Source organism: Hyperolius riggenbachi, chromosome 2 (assembly GCF_040937935.1).
Source record: "Hyperolius riggenbachi isolate aHypRig1 chromosome 2, aHypRig1.pri, whole genome shotgun sequence".
NCBI lineage: Eukaryota > Metazoa > Chordata > Amphibia > Anura > Hyperoliidae > Hyperolius > Hyperolius riggenbachi.
In genome coordinates, this window is record NC_090647.1 from 479,093,464 (window position 1) to 479,112,777 (window position 19,314).

The window sequence follows — 19,314 nt, forward strand, 5'->3', positions numbered from 1 at the left end:
AAAGTTGTTACATTGTAATAACTTTGTTACATTGTAACTGATTAGTATATTTCCGAGGATATTGCGTGGGAACTGGCTTTTAAAGGGACAGGTAAGTATTAATGGTTAATTAAGAATATTAAAGGACTTTTTTCGTGGTTATGTTTTTTGTTCAATTAAAATACTTTTTCTATGTGTTTGTGTGTTTATTTACTTTTAACTCTTAAAGGAAATGGGTAAGGGGTACAAGTACCTCTATACTCATTTCTCCTGGGAGGGGGGTGGGCATCTGGGGGACCCCTTTTTAAAGGGGACTCCCAGATGCCACCATGAACCCCTCCCCAGGAAATCGCGGCCTCCACCTCCACCGCCCATCGGAGGTGGAGAAGAGCCCCTTGTCCTTGGATTGGACAAGGGCTCGGAGGGGGAGGGAAGAGCTTGGCTGCCCCTCCCCTTCCGAGACCCCCCAATCCATGGACCATGCGGGCTGGTATAGTCAGGGTGCGGAGCCCCACGCGGCCGGTGCTCCGCATTCTGGCTATCCCAGTCTGCATGGGGGACAAGGGGTTAAAGAGGTCTGGGAGGGGGGACCCCACGTCGGTTTTTTTTTATATTTCCCACACTCAGAACGAAGTAAGTAAAACTCTTCCCACTTGGGGGAATCTATGAAAATAAAACACTATTGTTACCTGTGCAAAAAAAACTGACATTTTCCGCATTTAAAAGACATTTTCGCCCTTGAAACTTAAAAATCGATTTTCTCAAAAACTATAAGGTCTTTTTGAAAAAAAATTTTTTCCTCTTATTCCCACTGATCCCCTTAATATACCCTGTGAATTTGGTGTTCCTAAATTTTCAGCAGGCTTTGCTATTAACCGTTAAAGTCGGCGGGTTTTTAAATGTATATATTTTTCCTTTGAAACTTTAACATCGATTTTCTCAAAAACTATAAGGTCTTTTTGAAAAAAAAATTTTTCCTCTTATTCCTTCTGATCTCCTTAATATATTCTCCAAATTTGAGGCTCTTAGCACTTAAGGGGGCTTTGCTATTAACCCTTAAAGTCGGCGGCTTTTTTATATTATACGGGAGCGTAATATTACGCGATTACGGCAGACTGTGTAATTTCAATGGGAGTTTACTGTCTTACGCGTAATTTGTTACGCGTAAAACGTAACCCCACGGTCTACGCGTAATTAATTACGCGTAATACCGTAACCTTACACGTAACGCTTACGGTGCATTTGTAGTCAATTACGATGCGTAATTACGCTAATGCGTAATTTCGGCCCAGCACTGGGTTCAACATTTTGAAGCCAAAAAGGTCACCTTAGAGCCCCTGCCAAACAAGCTATATGTGAAACCCATTAGAGGTCATGCATCTGCCACTACTTTGCAGAAATCATAGTTAAGATGCCTCCAACAAAATGCCCTTCATATGAAATCCCCCAGAGATTCACCACCACACAAGCATAACTTAGCATATCTTAGGGCTGGTGCACACCAGAGCGGTTTTTTAAAATGCTTGCAGGGGGAAAACCGCTTGGCTAATGAAAGTGAATGGGCTGGTGCACACCAGAGCGGTTCATTTCTTCCACAAACGCAAACTCGGGGGCTGCAGCATTTTTTAGATTTCTGAGGCGTTTCTGCCTCAATGTTAAGTATAGGAAAGTGGAAAAACGCTAGATCAGAGTGGTTTTCCATGCGTTTTTGTTACAGAAGCTGCTCAGTAACAGCTTTACTGTAACAATATTGAAAATCTGTTATCCAAAAACACTCCAAAAAATGCTAGGCATGTTTAGAAAACCTCTCTAAACATGCCTAGAATCGCTCTGAAATCTGCTTCAAAAACCTCTAGCGTTTTGCAGATCTGCTAGAGGTTTTTGGTGTGCACTGGGCCTCAGGCTGGGTTCACATAGGACTTAGCGTGAAAAAGTAGAATTTTAGGATGGTGTGTTTGTGATTTTGTATTGCGTTTTTACTGTGTTTTGTGTTTGCGTTTTTTAACGTAGATGCGTTTTTGGTGCGTTTTGCGTGCGTTTTAATTCATTTGTGGTTCGCTAATGTAAAACGCATATGCGTTTTGTATGCGTTTTTTAATATAAATTTATGCAAATCACTAGGAAGACAACAGGAAGCAGAAACACATCAGAAATCTATATTTTTTTAATCAAAAACGCATGCAAAACACTATGCATATGCGTTACCATAGACTTTCGTTATGTGCGTTTTGGCAGCCATCCTGCAAAATATGCAACACTACCAGCGTCTGCGAAACGCATGCTGTAAAAACGCAATGCAACGCAGCTTCTTCTGCGTCCCATCCATAGACTAATATTGCTGCATAAAACGCAGCGTTTTATGCTACGCTAGCGTTTCTGCTATGTGTGCACCCAGCCTTACACAAATCAGCTAACTCCAACTACAATCCTTAAAGGTAACCTGAGGTGAGAGAGATATGGAGGCTGCCATATGTATTTCCTTTTTAACAATACAAGTTGCCTGGCTGTACTACTCATCCTCTGCCTCTAATACTTTTAGCCATAGACTTTGAACAAGCATGCAGCAGATCAGGTGTTTTTTACAAAAATCTGTCAGGATTAGCCACATGCTTGATTCAGGTGTGTGATTCAGACACTACTGAAGCCAAAGAGATCAGCTGGACTGCCAGGTAACTGGTATTGTTTAAAAGGAAATACATATGGCAGCCTCCATATACCTCTCACTTCAGGTTCCCTTTAAACGCCACATCTCACCCACAAAACACATCTCATCCTGCAAAATCGAGACCTATGGACCAAGAAAGGGGGGAGTAGTTCAAAAGTGCAGTCACTCAAAGGGACAACTTATGTACATCTACATAAGGCACAAAACCGTATAAATTCTTCTAGGAGGGATCCCCTCAAACTGTCAGCCAGCAGCAGTAAGCTGTCCAGATATAACAATTGCGTTGCAGCTTTTAGTTTGAACTAGCTCATAGGAAGTACATAACAGAGGGGCAAGATAAAACAGCTAACAGTATGACCAAATCAGCCAAATATCAATGCTAAGAACTGAGTAATGTATGCTAGGAAAGGGTAGGAGGCACCCAAGGTGTAAGTAATATAGTAAATAGGTAAGAAGATCCTACCTTAATGATGTCATATTCAAGAATGCAAGATTTTCGTTAAAAAGTATCACGTTTTATCATGCACATCAGACAACACGTTTCGCGGCTACAAACCGCTTCGTCAGGTCAAGTTCAAGTGCCTTAGAGTGGCATCAAAAGTAGTCAGCCCTGAGCGCTCGCGGTTTGTAGCCGCGAAACGCATTGTTTGATGTGCATAGTACAAAGTGATACTTTTAAACAAAACTCTTGCATTCTTGAATATGACAGCATTAAGGTAAGTTGTTCTTACTTATTTACTAGATTACTTATACCTTGGATGCCTCCTACCCTTTCCTAGCTTATATAGTAAGCTTCTTAAGAGGAGTGTACTCAGTCTTAGACCTCATCTGGAGGACAAAAGACCCCTTTTCCGTTTTGGAGCAGCAACCCCCACATCATCTTCTCACAAAGGGCGAGTGGGGACGGTACTTCCTCACATGCCAATAACAGTGGTTGCTTAGCTTGCACCCTACCTTTGTGAGTATATTTATATTTTTTTATATATTACCTCCTCTGACCTGACAATATTACACGAGATTGGGCTCCCGGTGTCTCTGTGTCTTTTTCTCACCTCTACAAGATTTACTTGAGTAAAGTATGGGCACACTTACAATCTAAAGAAAAAGTGACAAAACAAAAGGTATCACTAAAGAGAGTACATTACCTACTAATAAGACCTGTTCATAGTATCTTACAATGAAATCTGACTTTTTATTAGGACTGCCACTTGCTGGTGATTCTGCGCATGCTCTTAATCCAGAGTCACCATGACACAGATGGGCGTAAGGACAAATCACAGGGCTCCAAAGCAAAACCTTGAGGGGGCTCCCCCCAACATTCACACCCAGTTTCCCCTTTCACATTGTTGACCCCCGCAGCCATGTGCCATAAAACAGGTGCTAACATCATGATCCCTCAACCTGTAACAAGTGTGGCCACAGCAATACCAGATCTGAGTTGGATTGTATTTCTATATCAGGGAGAGGGTAAGTAACAGCCGGACTCCTCACATCTCTTGCCCTCCCTGCATTTGTAGGGGCTGCTCTTCCTATAGTCAGTCCTGTGGGCACAGGCCAGCTGCGGACAATTTAACATGTTAGTTATAATTATCAGCTTAGTGTGCTCAGAGCCGGGACAAGGTCCTCCAGCACCCAAGGCTGAGACACCAAAGTGCGCCCCTCCATCCCTCCCACCCTAGCCGTCACACTGATTGCTATTAGACTATGAGGCGCCACAGGGCCCACAACCTCCCCAACACCTTAATATCTAGTTATCTGGCTTGCAGTCACTGCTATGTATCGCCTTTTCTTATTTCTTTCTGCTTCAAACACAATTAGGAATGACAGCTTAATGAATTCTGCGCCCCTCTCCTACACTGCGCCCTGAGGCTGGAGCCTCTCCAGCCTATGCCTCGGCCCGGCCCTGAGTGTGCTGTACTTAGCTAGTTTTTATTATGTGCTGGTAGTTTTTCAGAGCTGCCATCAGTGGGTTACAGGTAATAATCTAGGACCAGGAGGCTCTAAAGTGTACATTGCATAAGGCCAACAACATTTTTATGGGTTTTAGTAGAGGTCCTGAATAGTGTTACTGTTAAAGGTCACTTTTTAGTACTGAACTATAATGGGTAGTTGTGTGTGAGCATCATCATCAATACTGAAGTCAGAACATGAGAAAAACCAATAAAGACAGCCTTAAAAGACATGATGAGATATACATGTGTATGTATAGTGGCAAGCATACAAACACCTATGCTGTGCTCCTTTTCCTCCTTCTATGCCTGAAAGAGTTAATATTCAGCTATGTCGTGACACAGTCTGACCACAGTGTCGATCACTGATAAAGAGTTAGGCCTAGTGTACACCAGAGCGGTTCTGCTGCGGTTTGCGATCCGCTTGCGGGTGCGGATCCGCTAGGGTAATGTATTTCAATGGGCTGGTGCACACCAGAGCGGGAGGCGTTTTGCAGAAACGCATACTCCCGGGCTGTTGCAGATTTTAGATTGCGGACCGCTCTGAAAAAAGGCACTTCAGAGCGGTTTGCCAGGTGTTTTTTGTTACAGTAGCTGTTCAGTAACAGTTTTACTGTAACAATACCTGAAATCTACTACACCAAAAACGCTTCACAAAACCGCAAAATGCTAGCTGAAACGCTACAGAAAAAGAAGAAAAAGCGTTTCAAAATCTGCTAGCATTTTGCGGATCTGCTAGCGGTTTTTGGTGTGCACCAGGCCTTAGGGCCCTTTTCCATTGCTGCTTGTGCTTCCACCCATGATTGACACACAGATGGGAAATAAGCACCGTGATTTACATGTAAATTACGACACTCTAGCGATTGGCAAAACGACTACCATCCGCTTTTTGAAGCAGATCGCAGCTAGTGCAAAAAGGCCCTTAGGGAGGGACTACACTTGCATCTGAGGAAATCACAGATGATTACCCGCAAGTGTTTTGCCACACGTGCGTTTTGTGGTGCATTTTAGCACATGCTTTTTTTTTTTCTTTTACAGTAGTCATTGATTTCAATGAAAAAATGCATGTGTTGTGTGGTAAAGTAGTGCAAGTTGTATCTTTCTTTGAACGCTATGCAGAATTACATATGCCTCCAGAAAATACAACAACACCATAGACTATCATTACATGCGATTCTGCATGCGTATTTTGTATGTGGCAATACACTGCACATTTTCCCAAGTGTGACCATTGCCTTACAGCCATAAAACACTTCCCTGGTAAAGAACTGGGCTTCTGAGAGCAGGGGATAGATAAAAAAGATCAATAGTCCATATATTTTTAGCTCTCTGAGACATGGGACAGAATGTGTCATTGAGCTGAGGCAAAACCATAAATCTACTTTTTTAAGTTTTTAAACTTAACATAAAACTGTGGGATATCTAAAAGTAAATTTTAGGAGTGGGAGGATATTGTTTGTCTGATCAGTTTATTTCCCTTTAACCCAGTTTTAAGCATCACATTTCGCTAATACTGTCATGGCATGTTTCTCTATTTCTTCAAAGAGCAATTAGAGTCGTGAAAGTAGAAGGGAGGCTAAGTTTGTGGCAGGGTGGATCCAGTGCTGCAAAAATAACATGAATAAGGTTAAAATAACTCTCTTTCACATGTGTGCTTTCCATAAACAGAACAAAATGGGGTTAGGTGTATGAAGAACCACACCTGTGTGCAGGCACTGCAGCAAACAGCCATAAAGCTATGTTAAATGTGAATGGGGGAAGGCATTCCTGCAGAGATATTCCTAGGATAATAATCACATTTTCCACACAGATTCCTGCCAACACACAGCTACAGAACCAGTTAAAATATAACTAAGTTACGTTTAATTGATAATTTTGTGAGAGGATGCTAAACATTTACCTTCCGGTTCCTAAGACAAATATGAACATATTGAAATGGGAATTGCTGGGTGACCTGTACAAATAACAGTGTATTATTAATTCCGTGGCCTATAAAAAAACAAACTTATTCTGAGTCAGGCACGCAGCATGTCTACAAAATCACAACTGAAGTGGAATAAATTACAAAATGGCTTTCTTGACACACGCTGTGATGATGATTTTCTAGGGTGAGGGATTGGACATCACACAATTGGTATCACAATTGCCTAACCACTAGGCGAGTGGCAGCGTACAGCCAAAAGTGCAAGATGGCACCTTTGGAGCCATGGAATTCTGCTACAGTTTTTTGGTTCTTCCGCGTAGTATTATTAAAAGCATGAAGTTTTAAATCAGGATGATACCATTTATTGGCTAACTACAAATGAATAAGAATAAACAAGCTTTCGGCCTTGCAGCCTTCGTCGGGTTTACATCCTGTTAGTTTGCAGGCTGATGGTACAGACAGCTTTATACATGCAACATCAAAAGGGAAAACAGATTTTTTTTTAGCATAAATACATGTCATTGAGATGCCTTATGTAAAACAGAACATCTTAATGGGGTTGGAGGTTGTTAGCTGAGATAAGGATCCTTGTTTACTCCATGCTCACAGACCTGGGAGTTGAACTGACACAGAGGTATCGTAAATTCTGAGTTCACAAGTTCAGCTATATAGGCTGAGAAAGAGTTTAAATATCGTCAGCCTCATACCAATATAAAAAGTTTTTGTCCTTATTCAAGCCCTTGTCCACCGCTTTATACCAATTTATTAATTTTGTTTCTGCTATTATTCGATCATTTGATGTTTTGAAGCCACCCTTCAGGGCAGTGACACGAAGATCATACATGCTGTGTCCATTGGACGGAAAGTGTGTAGCAAGCAACTGGGAGTTCAGATTTGGTATTGTTAATAGTGTGCCTGTGTCCATTCATACGTTTGCGCAGAGTTTGTCCAGTTTCTCCCACGTACATAACATTGGGGCATTTAGCACACATGATCAGATATATCAGATTGGTGGAACCACAGGAAAATGTGCCTTGTACTCTGTACTTCTGTTGTGAACCTGGTATCGTTAACCTGTCAGTGGAGTAAATGTGTCTGCAGGTCCCACACCTTTTTTGTCGGCAGGGTGATGTTCGGTTTTGTTGAGGCCTATTCAAAGAACTCCTGACAGTCATCTGTTTTAGATTGTGTGGTTGCCGATATCCCACATGCAATTTTACATGTTGTTCCACTTGTCCGTATCTGCGTTTTAGAGTTTTTTTTCCTCTGCAATTTTGTGTTTTTATACAATTTTTTTGGTTTGTCATGTTTTCAAGCATACATATGCAACTAATTTACATGAGAATGTATCTAACTTGGAAATCATATGAGATTTTCCCCTCCAAAAAATGTTTTACTTTCATTTTTCTTCCATTTATTTGGCTATTGAATTCAGTAAACTTTTATAAAGCTGCCATTTTAGGGCAGCAATTTTAGGGATCGTTCACACCTAGGGCTTTTCACGTTTTTTTTGAGCACCAGCGATTTAAAAAGAAACGCCCTAAAATTGCTTGTGCAATGAATCCTTATGGGATAGTTCATATCAGCGCGTTTCGTCTGCTTACCGTTCAGCAAAGCGCTGCCTGTACCATTTTAGGGTGATTTTGCTACAATGGAAGATATAGGAAAAACACAAAATCGCTTTATGAGACGACTGTGTATGCGTTTTTAAGAATAAATACATTGTAGTTATTCTTTTCCGGGTCAAAGAGTTCACTTCCTGACTTGCGTCAGAAAAAACAAATCACTCTGCAAAAGCGCTTTGAAGAGCTCTTTACAAAAAATCGTAAAGCAAAGGTAAGCGCTGGGAAGGGGGAAAAAAAAATCGCTCCCAAAATCGCAAAACGTTGGCCTCAGCGATTGCGATTTTAGATGTGAACAAAGTCTAATTGTTACTTACGCATACTACCTAGCATGTGTTGTACAAATAATGCTACCCACATTACCCTAGCAACCTGAGCTTTACCTAGTCTGTGCAAGTAATGGTAACATTGCCAAGCGCTCTCTGTTCTTGGGAACTTTACTGAAGTTTGGTGTAAATGCTGTTGCTAACTGCTCACTTTCTTTAGCAGGATTGGTCACAGCATTTGTACGGTGGTATCATAGATCCATAAATGTGTTGTAGCTCCTGGAGTATTTTTTCTTCTTACTTGGAGCAGGGGCAGGAAGCACTACATGTGAAACGCCAGAAAATACATGAATGTAAAGTACGAGTCTGAGGTGCGCTTGGAAGTAGCCACTAACTTTAAAGCGGTATTGTCACCATAAAAATTTCAACAGCAACTGGTCTGAGTGTATTAAGTGATAAAGATGCTAATCCTGCATTCAAAACTTTTTTCTGCTGTTATGGTTTGGAGTTATCACATACTTTAGGAACACTGGTCCTTTAGTAGTTAGTTCCAAACAGTTGAGTGCTGGGGGTTCTTTTTATCTATAATATATTCCTCCTCTTCATTTATTTCCCTGCCTAGCTGCTTATCTGAAACACGATCCTGCTTACTTGTGTTTACAAGCAAGGCTGAGGTGACGGTGGCGATTGGACAAGAAAAGAAAAAAAAGACAGTGTAGTTCCTAGTATACACCTCAGTGGGAGTGTCTGAAGACTCTGGGAGGAGGGCAGCTAATGAATACACAATGAGCAAGAGAAGGGGGGGGGGGGGGGAACAAGAGTCAGGGAGGATATGATGTCAGCATTAGCTTGGCAAAATGGCCACTGCCTAGAATAGGATTTTCTGCCTTTCCTTTATAAAATTCACAGGAATCATTACGTGGATAGCACAATACATCTGTTATGTACGGTAAGTAGAAGCAGTATTTATCTACTTATATATGTGTTTTTTAATTCTAGGTTTGTATGGGTGTCGCTTATTCTTTAAGATGCCACATACAATGATTTTTACACCAGAAAGGGATTGTAACAGCAGGGTAGTTTGTTAGCCTTATATTTGCAAGGGCCAGGAATAGAATTCCAACATATCCCCCCAACACCTCCCCCCCCCCCCCCCCATCCTTCTCCACATGAGCAAATACATTGCTACCCCTACATTGTGCCCCTCAACTAGTCCTACATCCATAGAGTGTTCCAGCATATACCCCCCATGTTCTTTCCATTTGTGCCCCTCTCATACAATAGTTCAATTTATTGTGGTGCCCCAGTAGTGTTCTCCTCATATCGGGCATATTCATTATAAGATGGTAAAATTATCATCTGCAGGCAGCACACAACAATTTTAGCAGTACTCATATCATTTACATTAGCTAAGGTAATACACACTACTGCTAGCAGTGCACGCCTTACCTAGGTAACATGGGTTGCGCTAACTGTGCAAAGTGTGCTATGTAAATGGCTTAAAGTGAACATGAAGGGAACATTTAAATAAAAGTTACATACCGTAGCTTAGTAGAGGAAAGCCTCTGGATAGTTCTGAGGCTTTCGCCATTGTCCTCGGCCACCAATCAAGCGCTGGGACCTTCTAAGCGCAGGGACCTTCTAAGCAATATAAGACAAGAGCTTGTCGGATTTTGAGCTCCCTACAATGTTTTTTTTTCTCTGTACATGAGTGGCTTAGGCTTTCCTCTACCTTTTTAAGTATTTAGCTTTTTTTCTTTACTCACAGGTGTGCTTTAACCTCCTTAGCGGTAACCCCGTGTGTGACACGGGGTAAGCCGCCGTAGGGTGCCGCTCAGGCCCTGCTGGGCCGATTTACATAATTTTTTTTTCAAACACGCAGCTAGCACTTTGCTAGCTGCATGTTTGGTCTGATCCTCGCCGCCGATGCGCCGCTACCCGCCGCGGATACAGGGCCCCCCCGCATACCCCTTGCGCAGTCTGGACAATCGGCGCCAGGCTGCGCTATGGGGTGGATCGGGGCTCCCTGTGACGTCACGACGTCCATGACGTAGATGACGTCACTCCGTTCGTCGCCATGGCGACGGGGGAAGCCCTCAAGGAAATCCCGTTCAGAACGGGATTTCCTTATGGGCAAGCGGCGCCGGCGGGGCATACTGCCAGGGGGGTTAAGTCCTAGAAAAACTACCTTGTGTTCAAAACCAGGCAAATTGAGCCAAATAATACACAACAATATAAGTGTAACCATAGAAATATCCAATGTACTCACAAGCTATAAGAGAAAATTGGCCAAACAAATAACACATTTAATAAGGACTTATCCCCAAAACAATTAAAAACAATTAAAAAGCAAGTGGTAGCCACAGATGCTAACATATATCTTACATAAGTAGTACAATGTCCGAGCACTGAGTGACAGTTAGAGATGGCCCGAACCTCCGATTTTCGGTTCGCGAACTTCCGCAAAAGTTCGGTTTGCACGAACTTTTGCGAACCGCAATAGACTTCAATGGGGAGGCGAACTTTGAAAACTAGAAACACTTATGCTGGCCACAAAAGTGATGGAAAAGATGTTTCAAGGGGTCTAACACCTGGAGGGGGCCATGGTGGAGTGAAAAATGTGGATTGGACGCAAAGCAGCGTTTTAAGGGCAGAAATCACATTGAATGCTAAATCGCAGGCCTAAAGTGCATCTTGCATGTGTATACATCAATCAGGGAGTGTAATTAGTGTACTGCTTCAGACTGACACACCAAACTCACTGTGTAACGCACCGCAAACAGCTGTTTGTGTAGTGACGGTCGTGTTGGACTGGTGCGCACCATGGCGAGAGTGCAGGCCGTCGCGGTTTTCAAGCTCATATGGTCACAGTGCTGTGGTAGCTCAATGATAGAACAACAATAACTGTCCAGCTGATCAAATTTGGTCTGTCCACAATGAAGCAACAACCTTATTATCTTCGATGTGCCCCCCCCCCCCCCCCCGAGACACTCTTATAGCCGGCGGTCATTGCTTCATTGTGATACACAAACCCCTTCACCGCGGCAAGGTAATGATCACGATGGTGAATTGGCATATGTACATGCCTTTTGTTTTGTTGTTGCAGTGCAGCCAGAAAACTTAGGCAGGCATGTACACGCACCAGAAAAATTAGTATAGTGGCGGAGAAGGCAGTCAAGCAGCCCGTAGGCAGAGGTGCTGTCTGTGTGGGGTGCGACTTAGTCTTGGTGCAGGCAGTCACACGGCGTGCAGGGAGAGATGCTGTGTGTGGGGACTGACTTAATCTTTAGGTGGGCAGTAGCCCTCCGGGATCCATGCCTCATTCATTTTGATAAAGGTCAGGTACTGAACACTTTTGTGACTTAGGCAACTTCTCTTCTCGGTGACAATGCCTCCAGCTGCGCTGAAGGTCCTTTCTGACAGGACGCTTGAGGCAGGGCAAGACAGAAGTTGGATGGCAAATTGTGACAGCTCTGGCCACAGGTCAAGCCTGCGCACCCAGTAGTCCATCGCTGCTCAACTGTTGATGGTTCTTTCTCTAACATTGTTAAAGAAAGTGTACGGTCGGGGAGTCAGGGTTCGATTCCGGTCCGGAGTTGGAGCCTGAGAAACGGCTACCACCACACATCCAAGGAAGGCAGCAGGCATGGCATGCAAGTCCCGAGGTAGTGACAAAAAATAACAATACAGGAGGACTTTCGAGGCCCTGCTGTATATGACACTGATCGACTTTACTACCTTTAATGAGAATCTGTTATGGAGGGCAAGTCTGCCATCCATTCAAGTGAAAGGTATGCACTGACTACCAGGTATAATACAATGTGCCGTCACAGATACAGTGAAAGGTATGCAGTGACTGGTATTACAATACAATGTGCAGCTGTCACACAGGTGCCATTAACAGGTATGCTTGGAGTGGTATATTACACAGTGTGCGGTCACACAGGTACTGTAAACAATTATGCAATGACTGGTATTACAAATGTGCACCTGTCACACACAGACAGGTACCGGACAGGCACAGTAACACTGCATGCGCTAACGTAGGTAGGTGGGTGCACTGACTGAAGTGAACGACAGGTAGGTATATGCAGTGATGGGTATTACAGTGTGCACTTGTCACACACAGACAGGTACAGGACAGGCACAGTAACACTGCATGCGCTAACGTAGGTAGGTGGGTGCACTGACTGAAGTGAAGAACAGGTAGTTATATGCAGTGATGGGTATTACAGTGTGCACCTGTCACACACAGACAGGTACCGGACAGGCACAGTGACACTGCGTGCGCTCACGTAGGTAGGTGGGTGCACAGTGAACCACAGGTAGGTATATGCAGTGATGGGTATTACAATGTGCACATGCCACACACACAGGTAGTCACTCAATGTGCTGGGCCCGGCAGTGGCACACACAGTAGGAATTACCAAGGCTGTCTATGCAACACAAGTGTCAGTGGGCCACACACACACAAAAAAAAAATGATCACAAGTACAAGATTAGATCTCAAAAGAGCTGTTGAGGGGTGCTTTTTTTAGCAATAAGAATCAGCAAGGAGCAAGCTAAGAAGCCTACAAGAGCCTAACTAAGCTTTCCCTATAGCTCTCTATGCAACAGCTCTCCCTTCTCTAATTACTGCAGGCACACAAGTGAGTCCAAAGCCTGACACTGCCTGCCTTTTATAAGGGGGGGAGTGGTTCCAGGAGGTAGTGTAGCCTGATTGGCTACAATGTGCCTGCTGACTGTGATGTAGAGGGTCAAAGTTGACCCTCATGATGCACTATGGGGGCGAACTGAACTTCCGGGAAAGTTTGCGCGAACCACCGAAGTTTGCTGGGAACCGTTCGCCAGCGAACCGTTCGGGCAATCTCTAGTGACAGTTAGTATAATCAAAGACCAGACATTGGCTCCATAGTAAGCACCAAGGACACAGTATGCTCTAATCCTAGTAACAAGTAATGGAGGCAAGGAGACAACTGCCGTAGTAGAAAGCAAAGAGTAATAAAGATAGATTTCTTACCCACTCTAAGCACATAAATGATCCGCCGGCTACCCACGCCGGTATCACGCATTACGAAATGACTGTTTCTTCGTCCATTGTTTTTAATTGTTTTTGGGATAAGTCCCTAATAAATTTGTTATTTGTTTGGACAATAAGTGATATTGTTTGGACTATTTTCTGCTATGGATACTTTCTCTTATAGCTTGTGAAACTACCTTGTGCTGACTGCCCACAGCAATGTTACAGTCTTTTAGTAAACATCTCCCATAGTGTCACTCTCAATTGTATTTACAGTCCTCCCTTTACATAGACCTTAAAACCACTTAACCACCGCCTACTGCCGATAGGCGTCGGCAGGTCTTAAGTGGTTTACCATGGCGGCCTTTCCATGTCAGTTCACGGAGGGTGTCTCCGTGAACAGCCGGAGAGCCGCCGATCGCGGCTCGCCGGCAAAATGTAAACACGCGGGGAAGAAATCCCCGCTGTTTACATCATACGGCGCTGCTGCGCAGCAGCACCGTAAGGCAGATCGGCGATCCCCGGCCTCTGATTGGCTGGGGATCGCCGGCATATGATAGGCTGAAGCCTATCCTACAATGCGCAGGATGGATATCCGTCCTGCGCAGCCAATGGAGGGAGAAAGAGGGACGGGAAGGAAGAGAGTGCCGAAAACGCTGCAGAGGGGGGGGGGGGTTTGAAGAGCCCCCCCCCCCGCAAAGCGCAGCAAGCCGGCGGCGATCAGACCCCCCAGCAGGACATCCCCCTAGTGGGGAAAAAAGGGGGTAAGTCTGATCGCCCTGGCATAATCCTGATCTGTGATGCGGGCTGGAGAGTCCATGCAGCACAGATCAGGCAAAACACCCCTGGTCCTTAAGTGGTTTATAAAGCAACCTGGAAATAGACCCATAAAGTAAGTAGAGCATATTATTATAACACTCATAATTACAGTTTACTTCAATGAAGACTTCAAGATTTTTTGTTCCATAGATATTCCCAGGAGAAGTACCACTGCTGTCAGTGTAAAGCCTTTAAGCCTTACCATTAGGGATGGTCAGAAATGTCTGTCGGAATGAATTCCGATTGGAAATGGTTTCTGATCAGACAATCGGAACTTGGTAATCACCATTTGGTAATCGGATTTCCGATAAAATCCAATTTACCGCAAGTCTGTAATTTTATCCCAATCACAGAACTCGGAAGCCTTGGACCGATCAGAGATTGCAGAATTATTCCATGAAAATCGGATTGCTGCGGTAATTATAGACTAATCACAAGACTCGGATACTATCAAGTATTTTTCGAGTCTTCTAATTGGCCTTCCGATTTTTGTGGTAAATCGCTGCATCTTCTGATTAGTTCAATACTACCGGGCAATTCCGAATTGCTGTAATTCGGAAAATCAGGAATATGCTTCCAAGTCAGAATTAGATTAACTTTTAGAGTAAGACCAGGTTCACACTAGGTCCAGGAACGTATCTGTGGCTCCATTTTGGGGCCCAGACCAAAACTAGAGCCACAGATTCGAATGTTAAAAATAGCAACAGTATTCATTCACTTTCAAAACGGATCCGTGTGCATCCCAGGGAATCCATTTTGACAAAAACTGAACGCAGGGTCCCGATTTGTCGGGACTTCATGGACCCTGATCGATCCCTGGTACACGGAGGGGTAGTGGCAGGCAATGCAAAAACGGATCTCCCTCTACACAGAGAACTTTGCACACAAAACAGAGGGAGATCCGCACTATCTACTGCCTGCTCCTTCACCCTATAGGTGTCCCCCCAAGTAGCCTGAGGGGGTAGCAGCCAGGACGGGGGGGGCGGCTCCAGGCACAGCGGCGGGGAGGGGGGACGCCCCCCCTCCCTCACCTGGGTCCCCCCGTCCCCGCTCCCCCCTCCAGCTATGTGCCACAAAAGTGTAGCGAATGAGCGAGCGGGGAAGCAATTACCTTATACTTCCACTGCTCGCCGTAACTTCCTGCAATGCCGCCCACTAGAGGGCAGCATTGCTGGAAGTCACAGCGAGCAGTGGAAGTAAGGTAAACTTCCCCTCTCGCTCGTTTGTCCCCCTCCCCGTCGCTGTACCCGCAGCCCTCCCCCCCCCCCCCCCCGTCCTGGCTGCTACCCCCTCAGGCTACCGGGGGACACACCTATTGGATCCTTGCTGCAGCCATCCGTTTTTGGGAGGGAAAAAAAACAAAAAAACACACAAGTGGATCAAAAACATTTGCTGCAAAAGGGCAGCACGGATCCTTTTGCGTTTAGGTTTAGCAGCATCACGGACCACCAGGATCACGGACCGCAGGCTCCGTCCTGCAACCGTGCCTAGTGTGGACTCAGCCTTACAATTATAGGAACTAATTAGAAGTATACTGTACAGTATTGTTTTTTCACAGAATCCGTAATTATTGTGGAAATCCGCAAAATCGTACAGATCACATAAAAAACAATACTGTTTTTCAGAAATCGGATCACCGTTGGTATGCCGTGGTAGCGGTAATCGACATTTTCAGAAAGCAGAATTTCTGCGGAATCGGAAAATAGCATTTCTGAACATCCCTACTTACCATCGGTCCTTTCATGTGATGGTCGAGCCGACTGAGGAAAGTTCAGGAGCAGCTTTCTTTGCTCTCTATTCCACTTGCATCCTCAATCCCTGGAACTGATGAACATTAGCTCACTTAAAGACAACCTGAACTGAAAATTAAAAGTCAAAATAAGCATACACAAGTCATACTTACCTTCCATGTAGTCTACTCCTCAGTGTCTTTCTCCTGTCCCGCGTCCTGTTTGTTCACTGTGATCAAGGGAATTTTCCATCCTCCATTTTGAAAATGGCCATTACCCACAACAGAGTCAACACAAAGCACACTGAAAAACTAACCACCTAACTATATATTGTTTATCTCAATTTCAACACACTTTTTGCCTGACACAACGTAAAAAAATGAATTTATATATATAAGCAGCTCGTACCTTTATTGTTTTCTTAGAGATTAGTTTGTTTGTCGTGTATGTATGTTTGTGTGTCACTGGTCTTAATACTTCTTTTCTGCCAATATTGTTTTGTTAATAATGAATGTATGCAGTCATATTATTTCTGTATATTGTATTTATTGTATGTCTTGAGCAAGAGCTTCAGAAACCCCGCCTAGAGCAAACATTTTTCATTATACAATACACAATACAAGGCAAGTGAGGTCACTGAGAAAAACATCAGGCACAGTCAGTGAGTGTAAACACATGCCAGGGTAAAATCGTTGTTGAGTTATTAGGTGGTATTGGCTGCAAAGCTGAATACAATCTCAGGACCAAGGGACAATGTTTACCAAAATAATCTAGTTTCTAGAGTACTTAAAGAGCCCAACTAAAAGCAAAACTTTAGATAGACAGCAATGCTAAAGTGTTGATGGGTTCATACCTGCCTGCCTTGAAGTGTACCTGAGACGAAGGATGGGGGGGGGGGGGGGAATTATACATACTCGGGGCTATCTCCAGCCCCCTCCAGGCTTATCCCTAACTCGCCACCCTTATCCACTTCCTGGTTCTTTTCCAATTGGCCCCCAAACCGTCCTCCAGTCAGGGTCAGTCAGCGCAGGCACAGAATGCTTCCGTCCATGGGGGCACGAATGGGGGGCATGCATGCTCAGTTGGCCCTGGACTCAGGGCCGGATTTGTACTCTTTACCACCCTAGGCCGCTTTCACCAGTCGACCCCTTCAGTATAGGTAGCCAGATTACCCCTCACCCTTCCCTCTGGTATAGGTAACCTGATACCCCCCCCCCCTTCCGGTATAGTTAGCCAGTTGACCCCTCCCCCTTTCCCTCTAGTATAGGTAGCCAGATGACTCCCTTAATCCCTCCTTTTCCCACCCCCACACTTTTCAGTATAGGTAGCCAGCTTGCCTCCACACCGCAGCAGCCATCAGTGTCACTCATTTCTCCGCTCATCCCCAGTGCCGAAGCTTCCTCTTCCCCTCTGTCTCCAATGCTGCCCAAGTCCATAGCCGCCGGGCACAATGCAAACATGCACAGAGAGCAACAGGCTGTTGGCCGCAGAGTACCGCAGTCAGGCACTCTCCTGATCTCCCTGCATTGCAGCATTTGCAAGTTTGCAAATGCTGCATAAGTTCAGCCTGCTGCTTTGGTGCCCTTGCTCCTGTGGTGCCCTAGGCCATGGCCAAGAAGGCCTTGCCTGAAATCCGGCCCTGCCTGGACTGGTGGACTTTCCAGAGCCAATTGCAGGAGAACCAGGAGGCAGAGGAAGACAGCGAGGGAGCAATAAGCCTGGAGGGAGCTGGAGGAAATCCCAGGTATAAAATTCCTCCCCCCCCCCCATCTCAGGTTTACTTTAACTGCCAGAACTGCTATTTCCATAGTGTAGTAAGTGTTGCATATGTGCTATTTGATTGGCTCATGCCCAGTTAGCACCTCCTCAGTTCTGCTATAGTTTTCCTTGTCTGTGAGTATCTATTTGAAACCAGGTGGCCTGGCTGCTGACTTTTACTGCTCCATAACCCATTTGCATTTTTAAGCTCTTTGATATTGTATAAATGATGTATGAGTTAGAATATGAATTGTTTACTGTAAATTGGTTCAGATGCGTCTGGGCTGCCTTGCGCAGATGTACCACTGTCACCCAGCAGGGATGGGACTTGATCCCTCAGGCAACAGTTTGGGGCTAATACTTTACAGATGTGCCCCTAGCCTGTATGTTAGTGGCACATTCTGTTGCAATGAAAGAAGGAACAACCATGCAGCGAACTACACAGTGACATGGAACATGCGGAGTGAGTAGAAGAACAATGCCCTTGGCTGAGAAGATCCAACCAAGCAGATCGCTCACCCACAGTGTTAAGGGGGCCACTATACACATGCTAGATTTTAGGAATGCATGTGATCCGACAGCACAATTTTCATCCCTGACCACGAATTTAGATAACACCTCTTGATAAGTAGATCAGAAGGATATGAAACTAAAGAGGTGTATAGAGATGGAACACAAAAAGAAGTCCAACAGCCTGAAGTTCAAGGAGAACCCAATAAAGAGGTCCAATGCCCAAGTGACAGAGAATTTTAAGTGTGAGTATTGTTGATTTGCATCTAGAGGAAAGAGAAGCCTGCAGACCAAACCTGCATGAGTGTGCACTCATACATGCGCAGTATAGAGCAACCTGTTTTTTGAAGCTCTCTCAGACAGGAGTGCTCTCAAAGCCTTCTAGGACTCCCGAAGGCTTCAACGGGGACGGGGTGAACCGTGTGGAACTAAGGACACAGAGAAAGGATCGGGAAGGTTCGATGGGATCCAGAGCCTTACCACTCTGTAGGTGAATATCTGATTTAAAAAAAAAAAATTTACAGATCGCTTTAGTGTTACTTAAAGATCCATATTTTGTGAGTTCTTTTTGTGAAATGTTGTTGCTGGTAATTCATGCTGCCAAATAGGTATCGTGCAATATTTCTTACAGTGCTATATATGGTTCAGGCTATAGGTTGTCATCCGAGGGGATCAGGATTCACTTTGGGCAACAGTTTGGAGGTCAAGCGCTGTATAGATGCCTTGCTCTGCTATAGCATCAGTTGCTATGGAGGGGGGAGGAGTGATGACGCCCAACACACAACAGTGGCTTCATGTGGGAGGGGTAAGGAGGAGAACAATACTCTCAGGTGCTGCTGTCATTCAAAGATTCTGTGCTCCGGATGTTTAAACAAGCTTGGAAGACACCCATCCACACACTCAATTCTCCACTTTGGCTGAGTTCCATCTAGTGTGTGTACACACCTTTGGTGTAGTAGCTTATCATCGGGAAGAACATTGATGTGGTTGGTCAGCGTTAACAAATTCTGAACACGTTTGTGAAGTCATAAAAAGCTGTCACGGACGATTGCGGGGACGCAGGCGCGTCCTG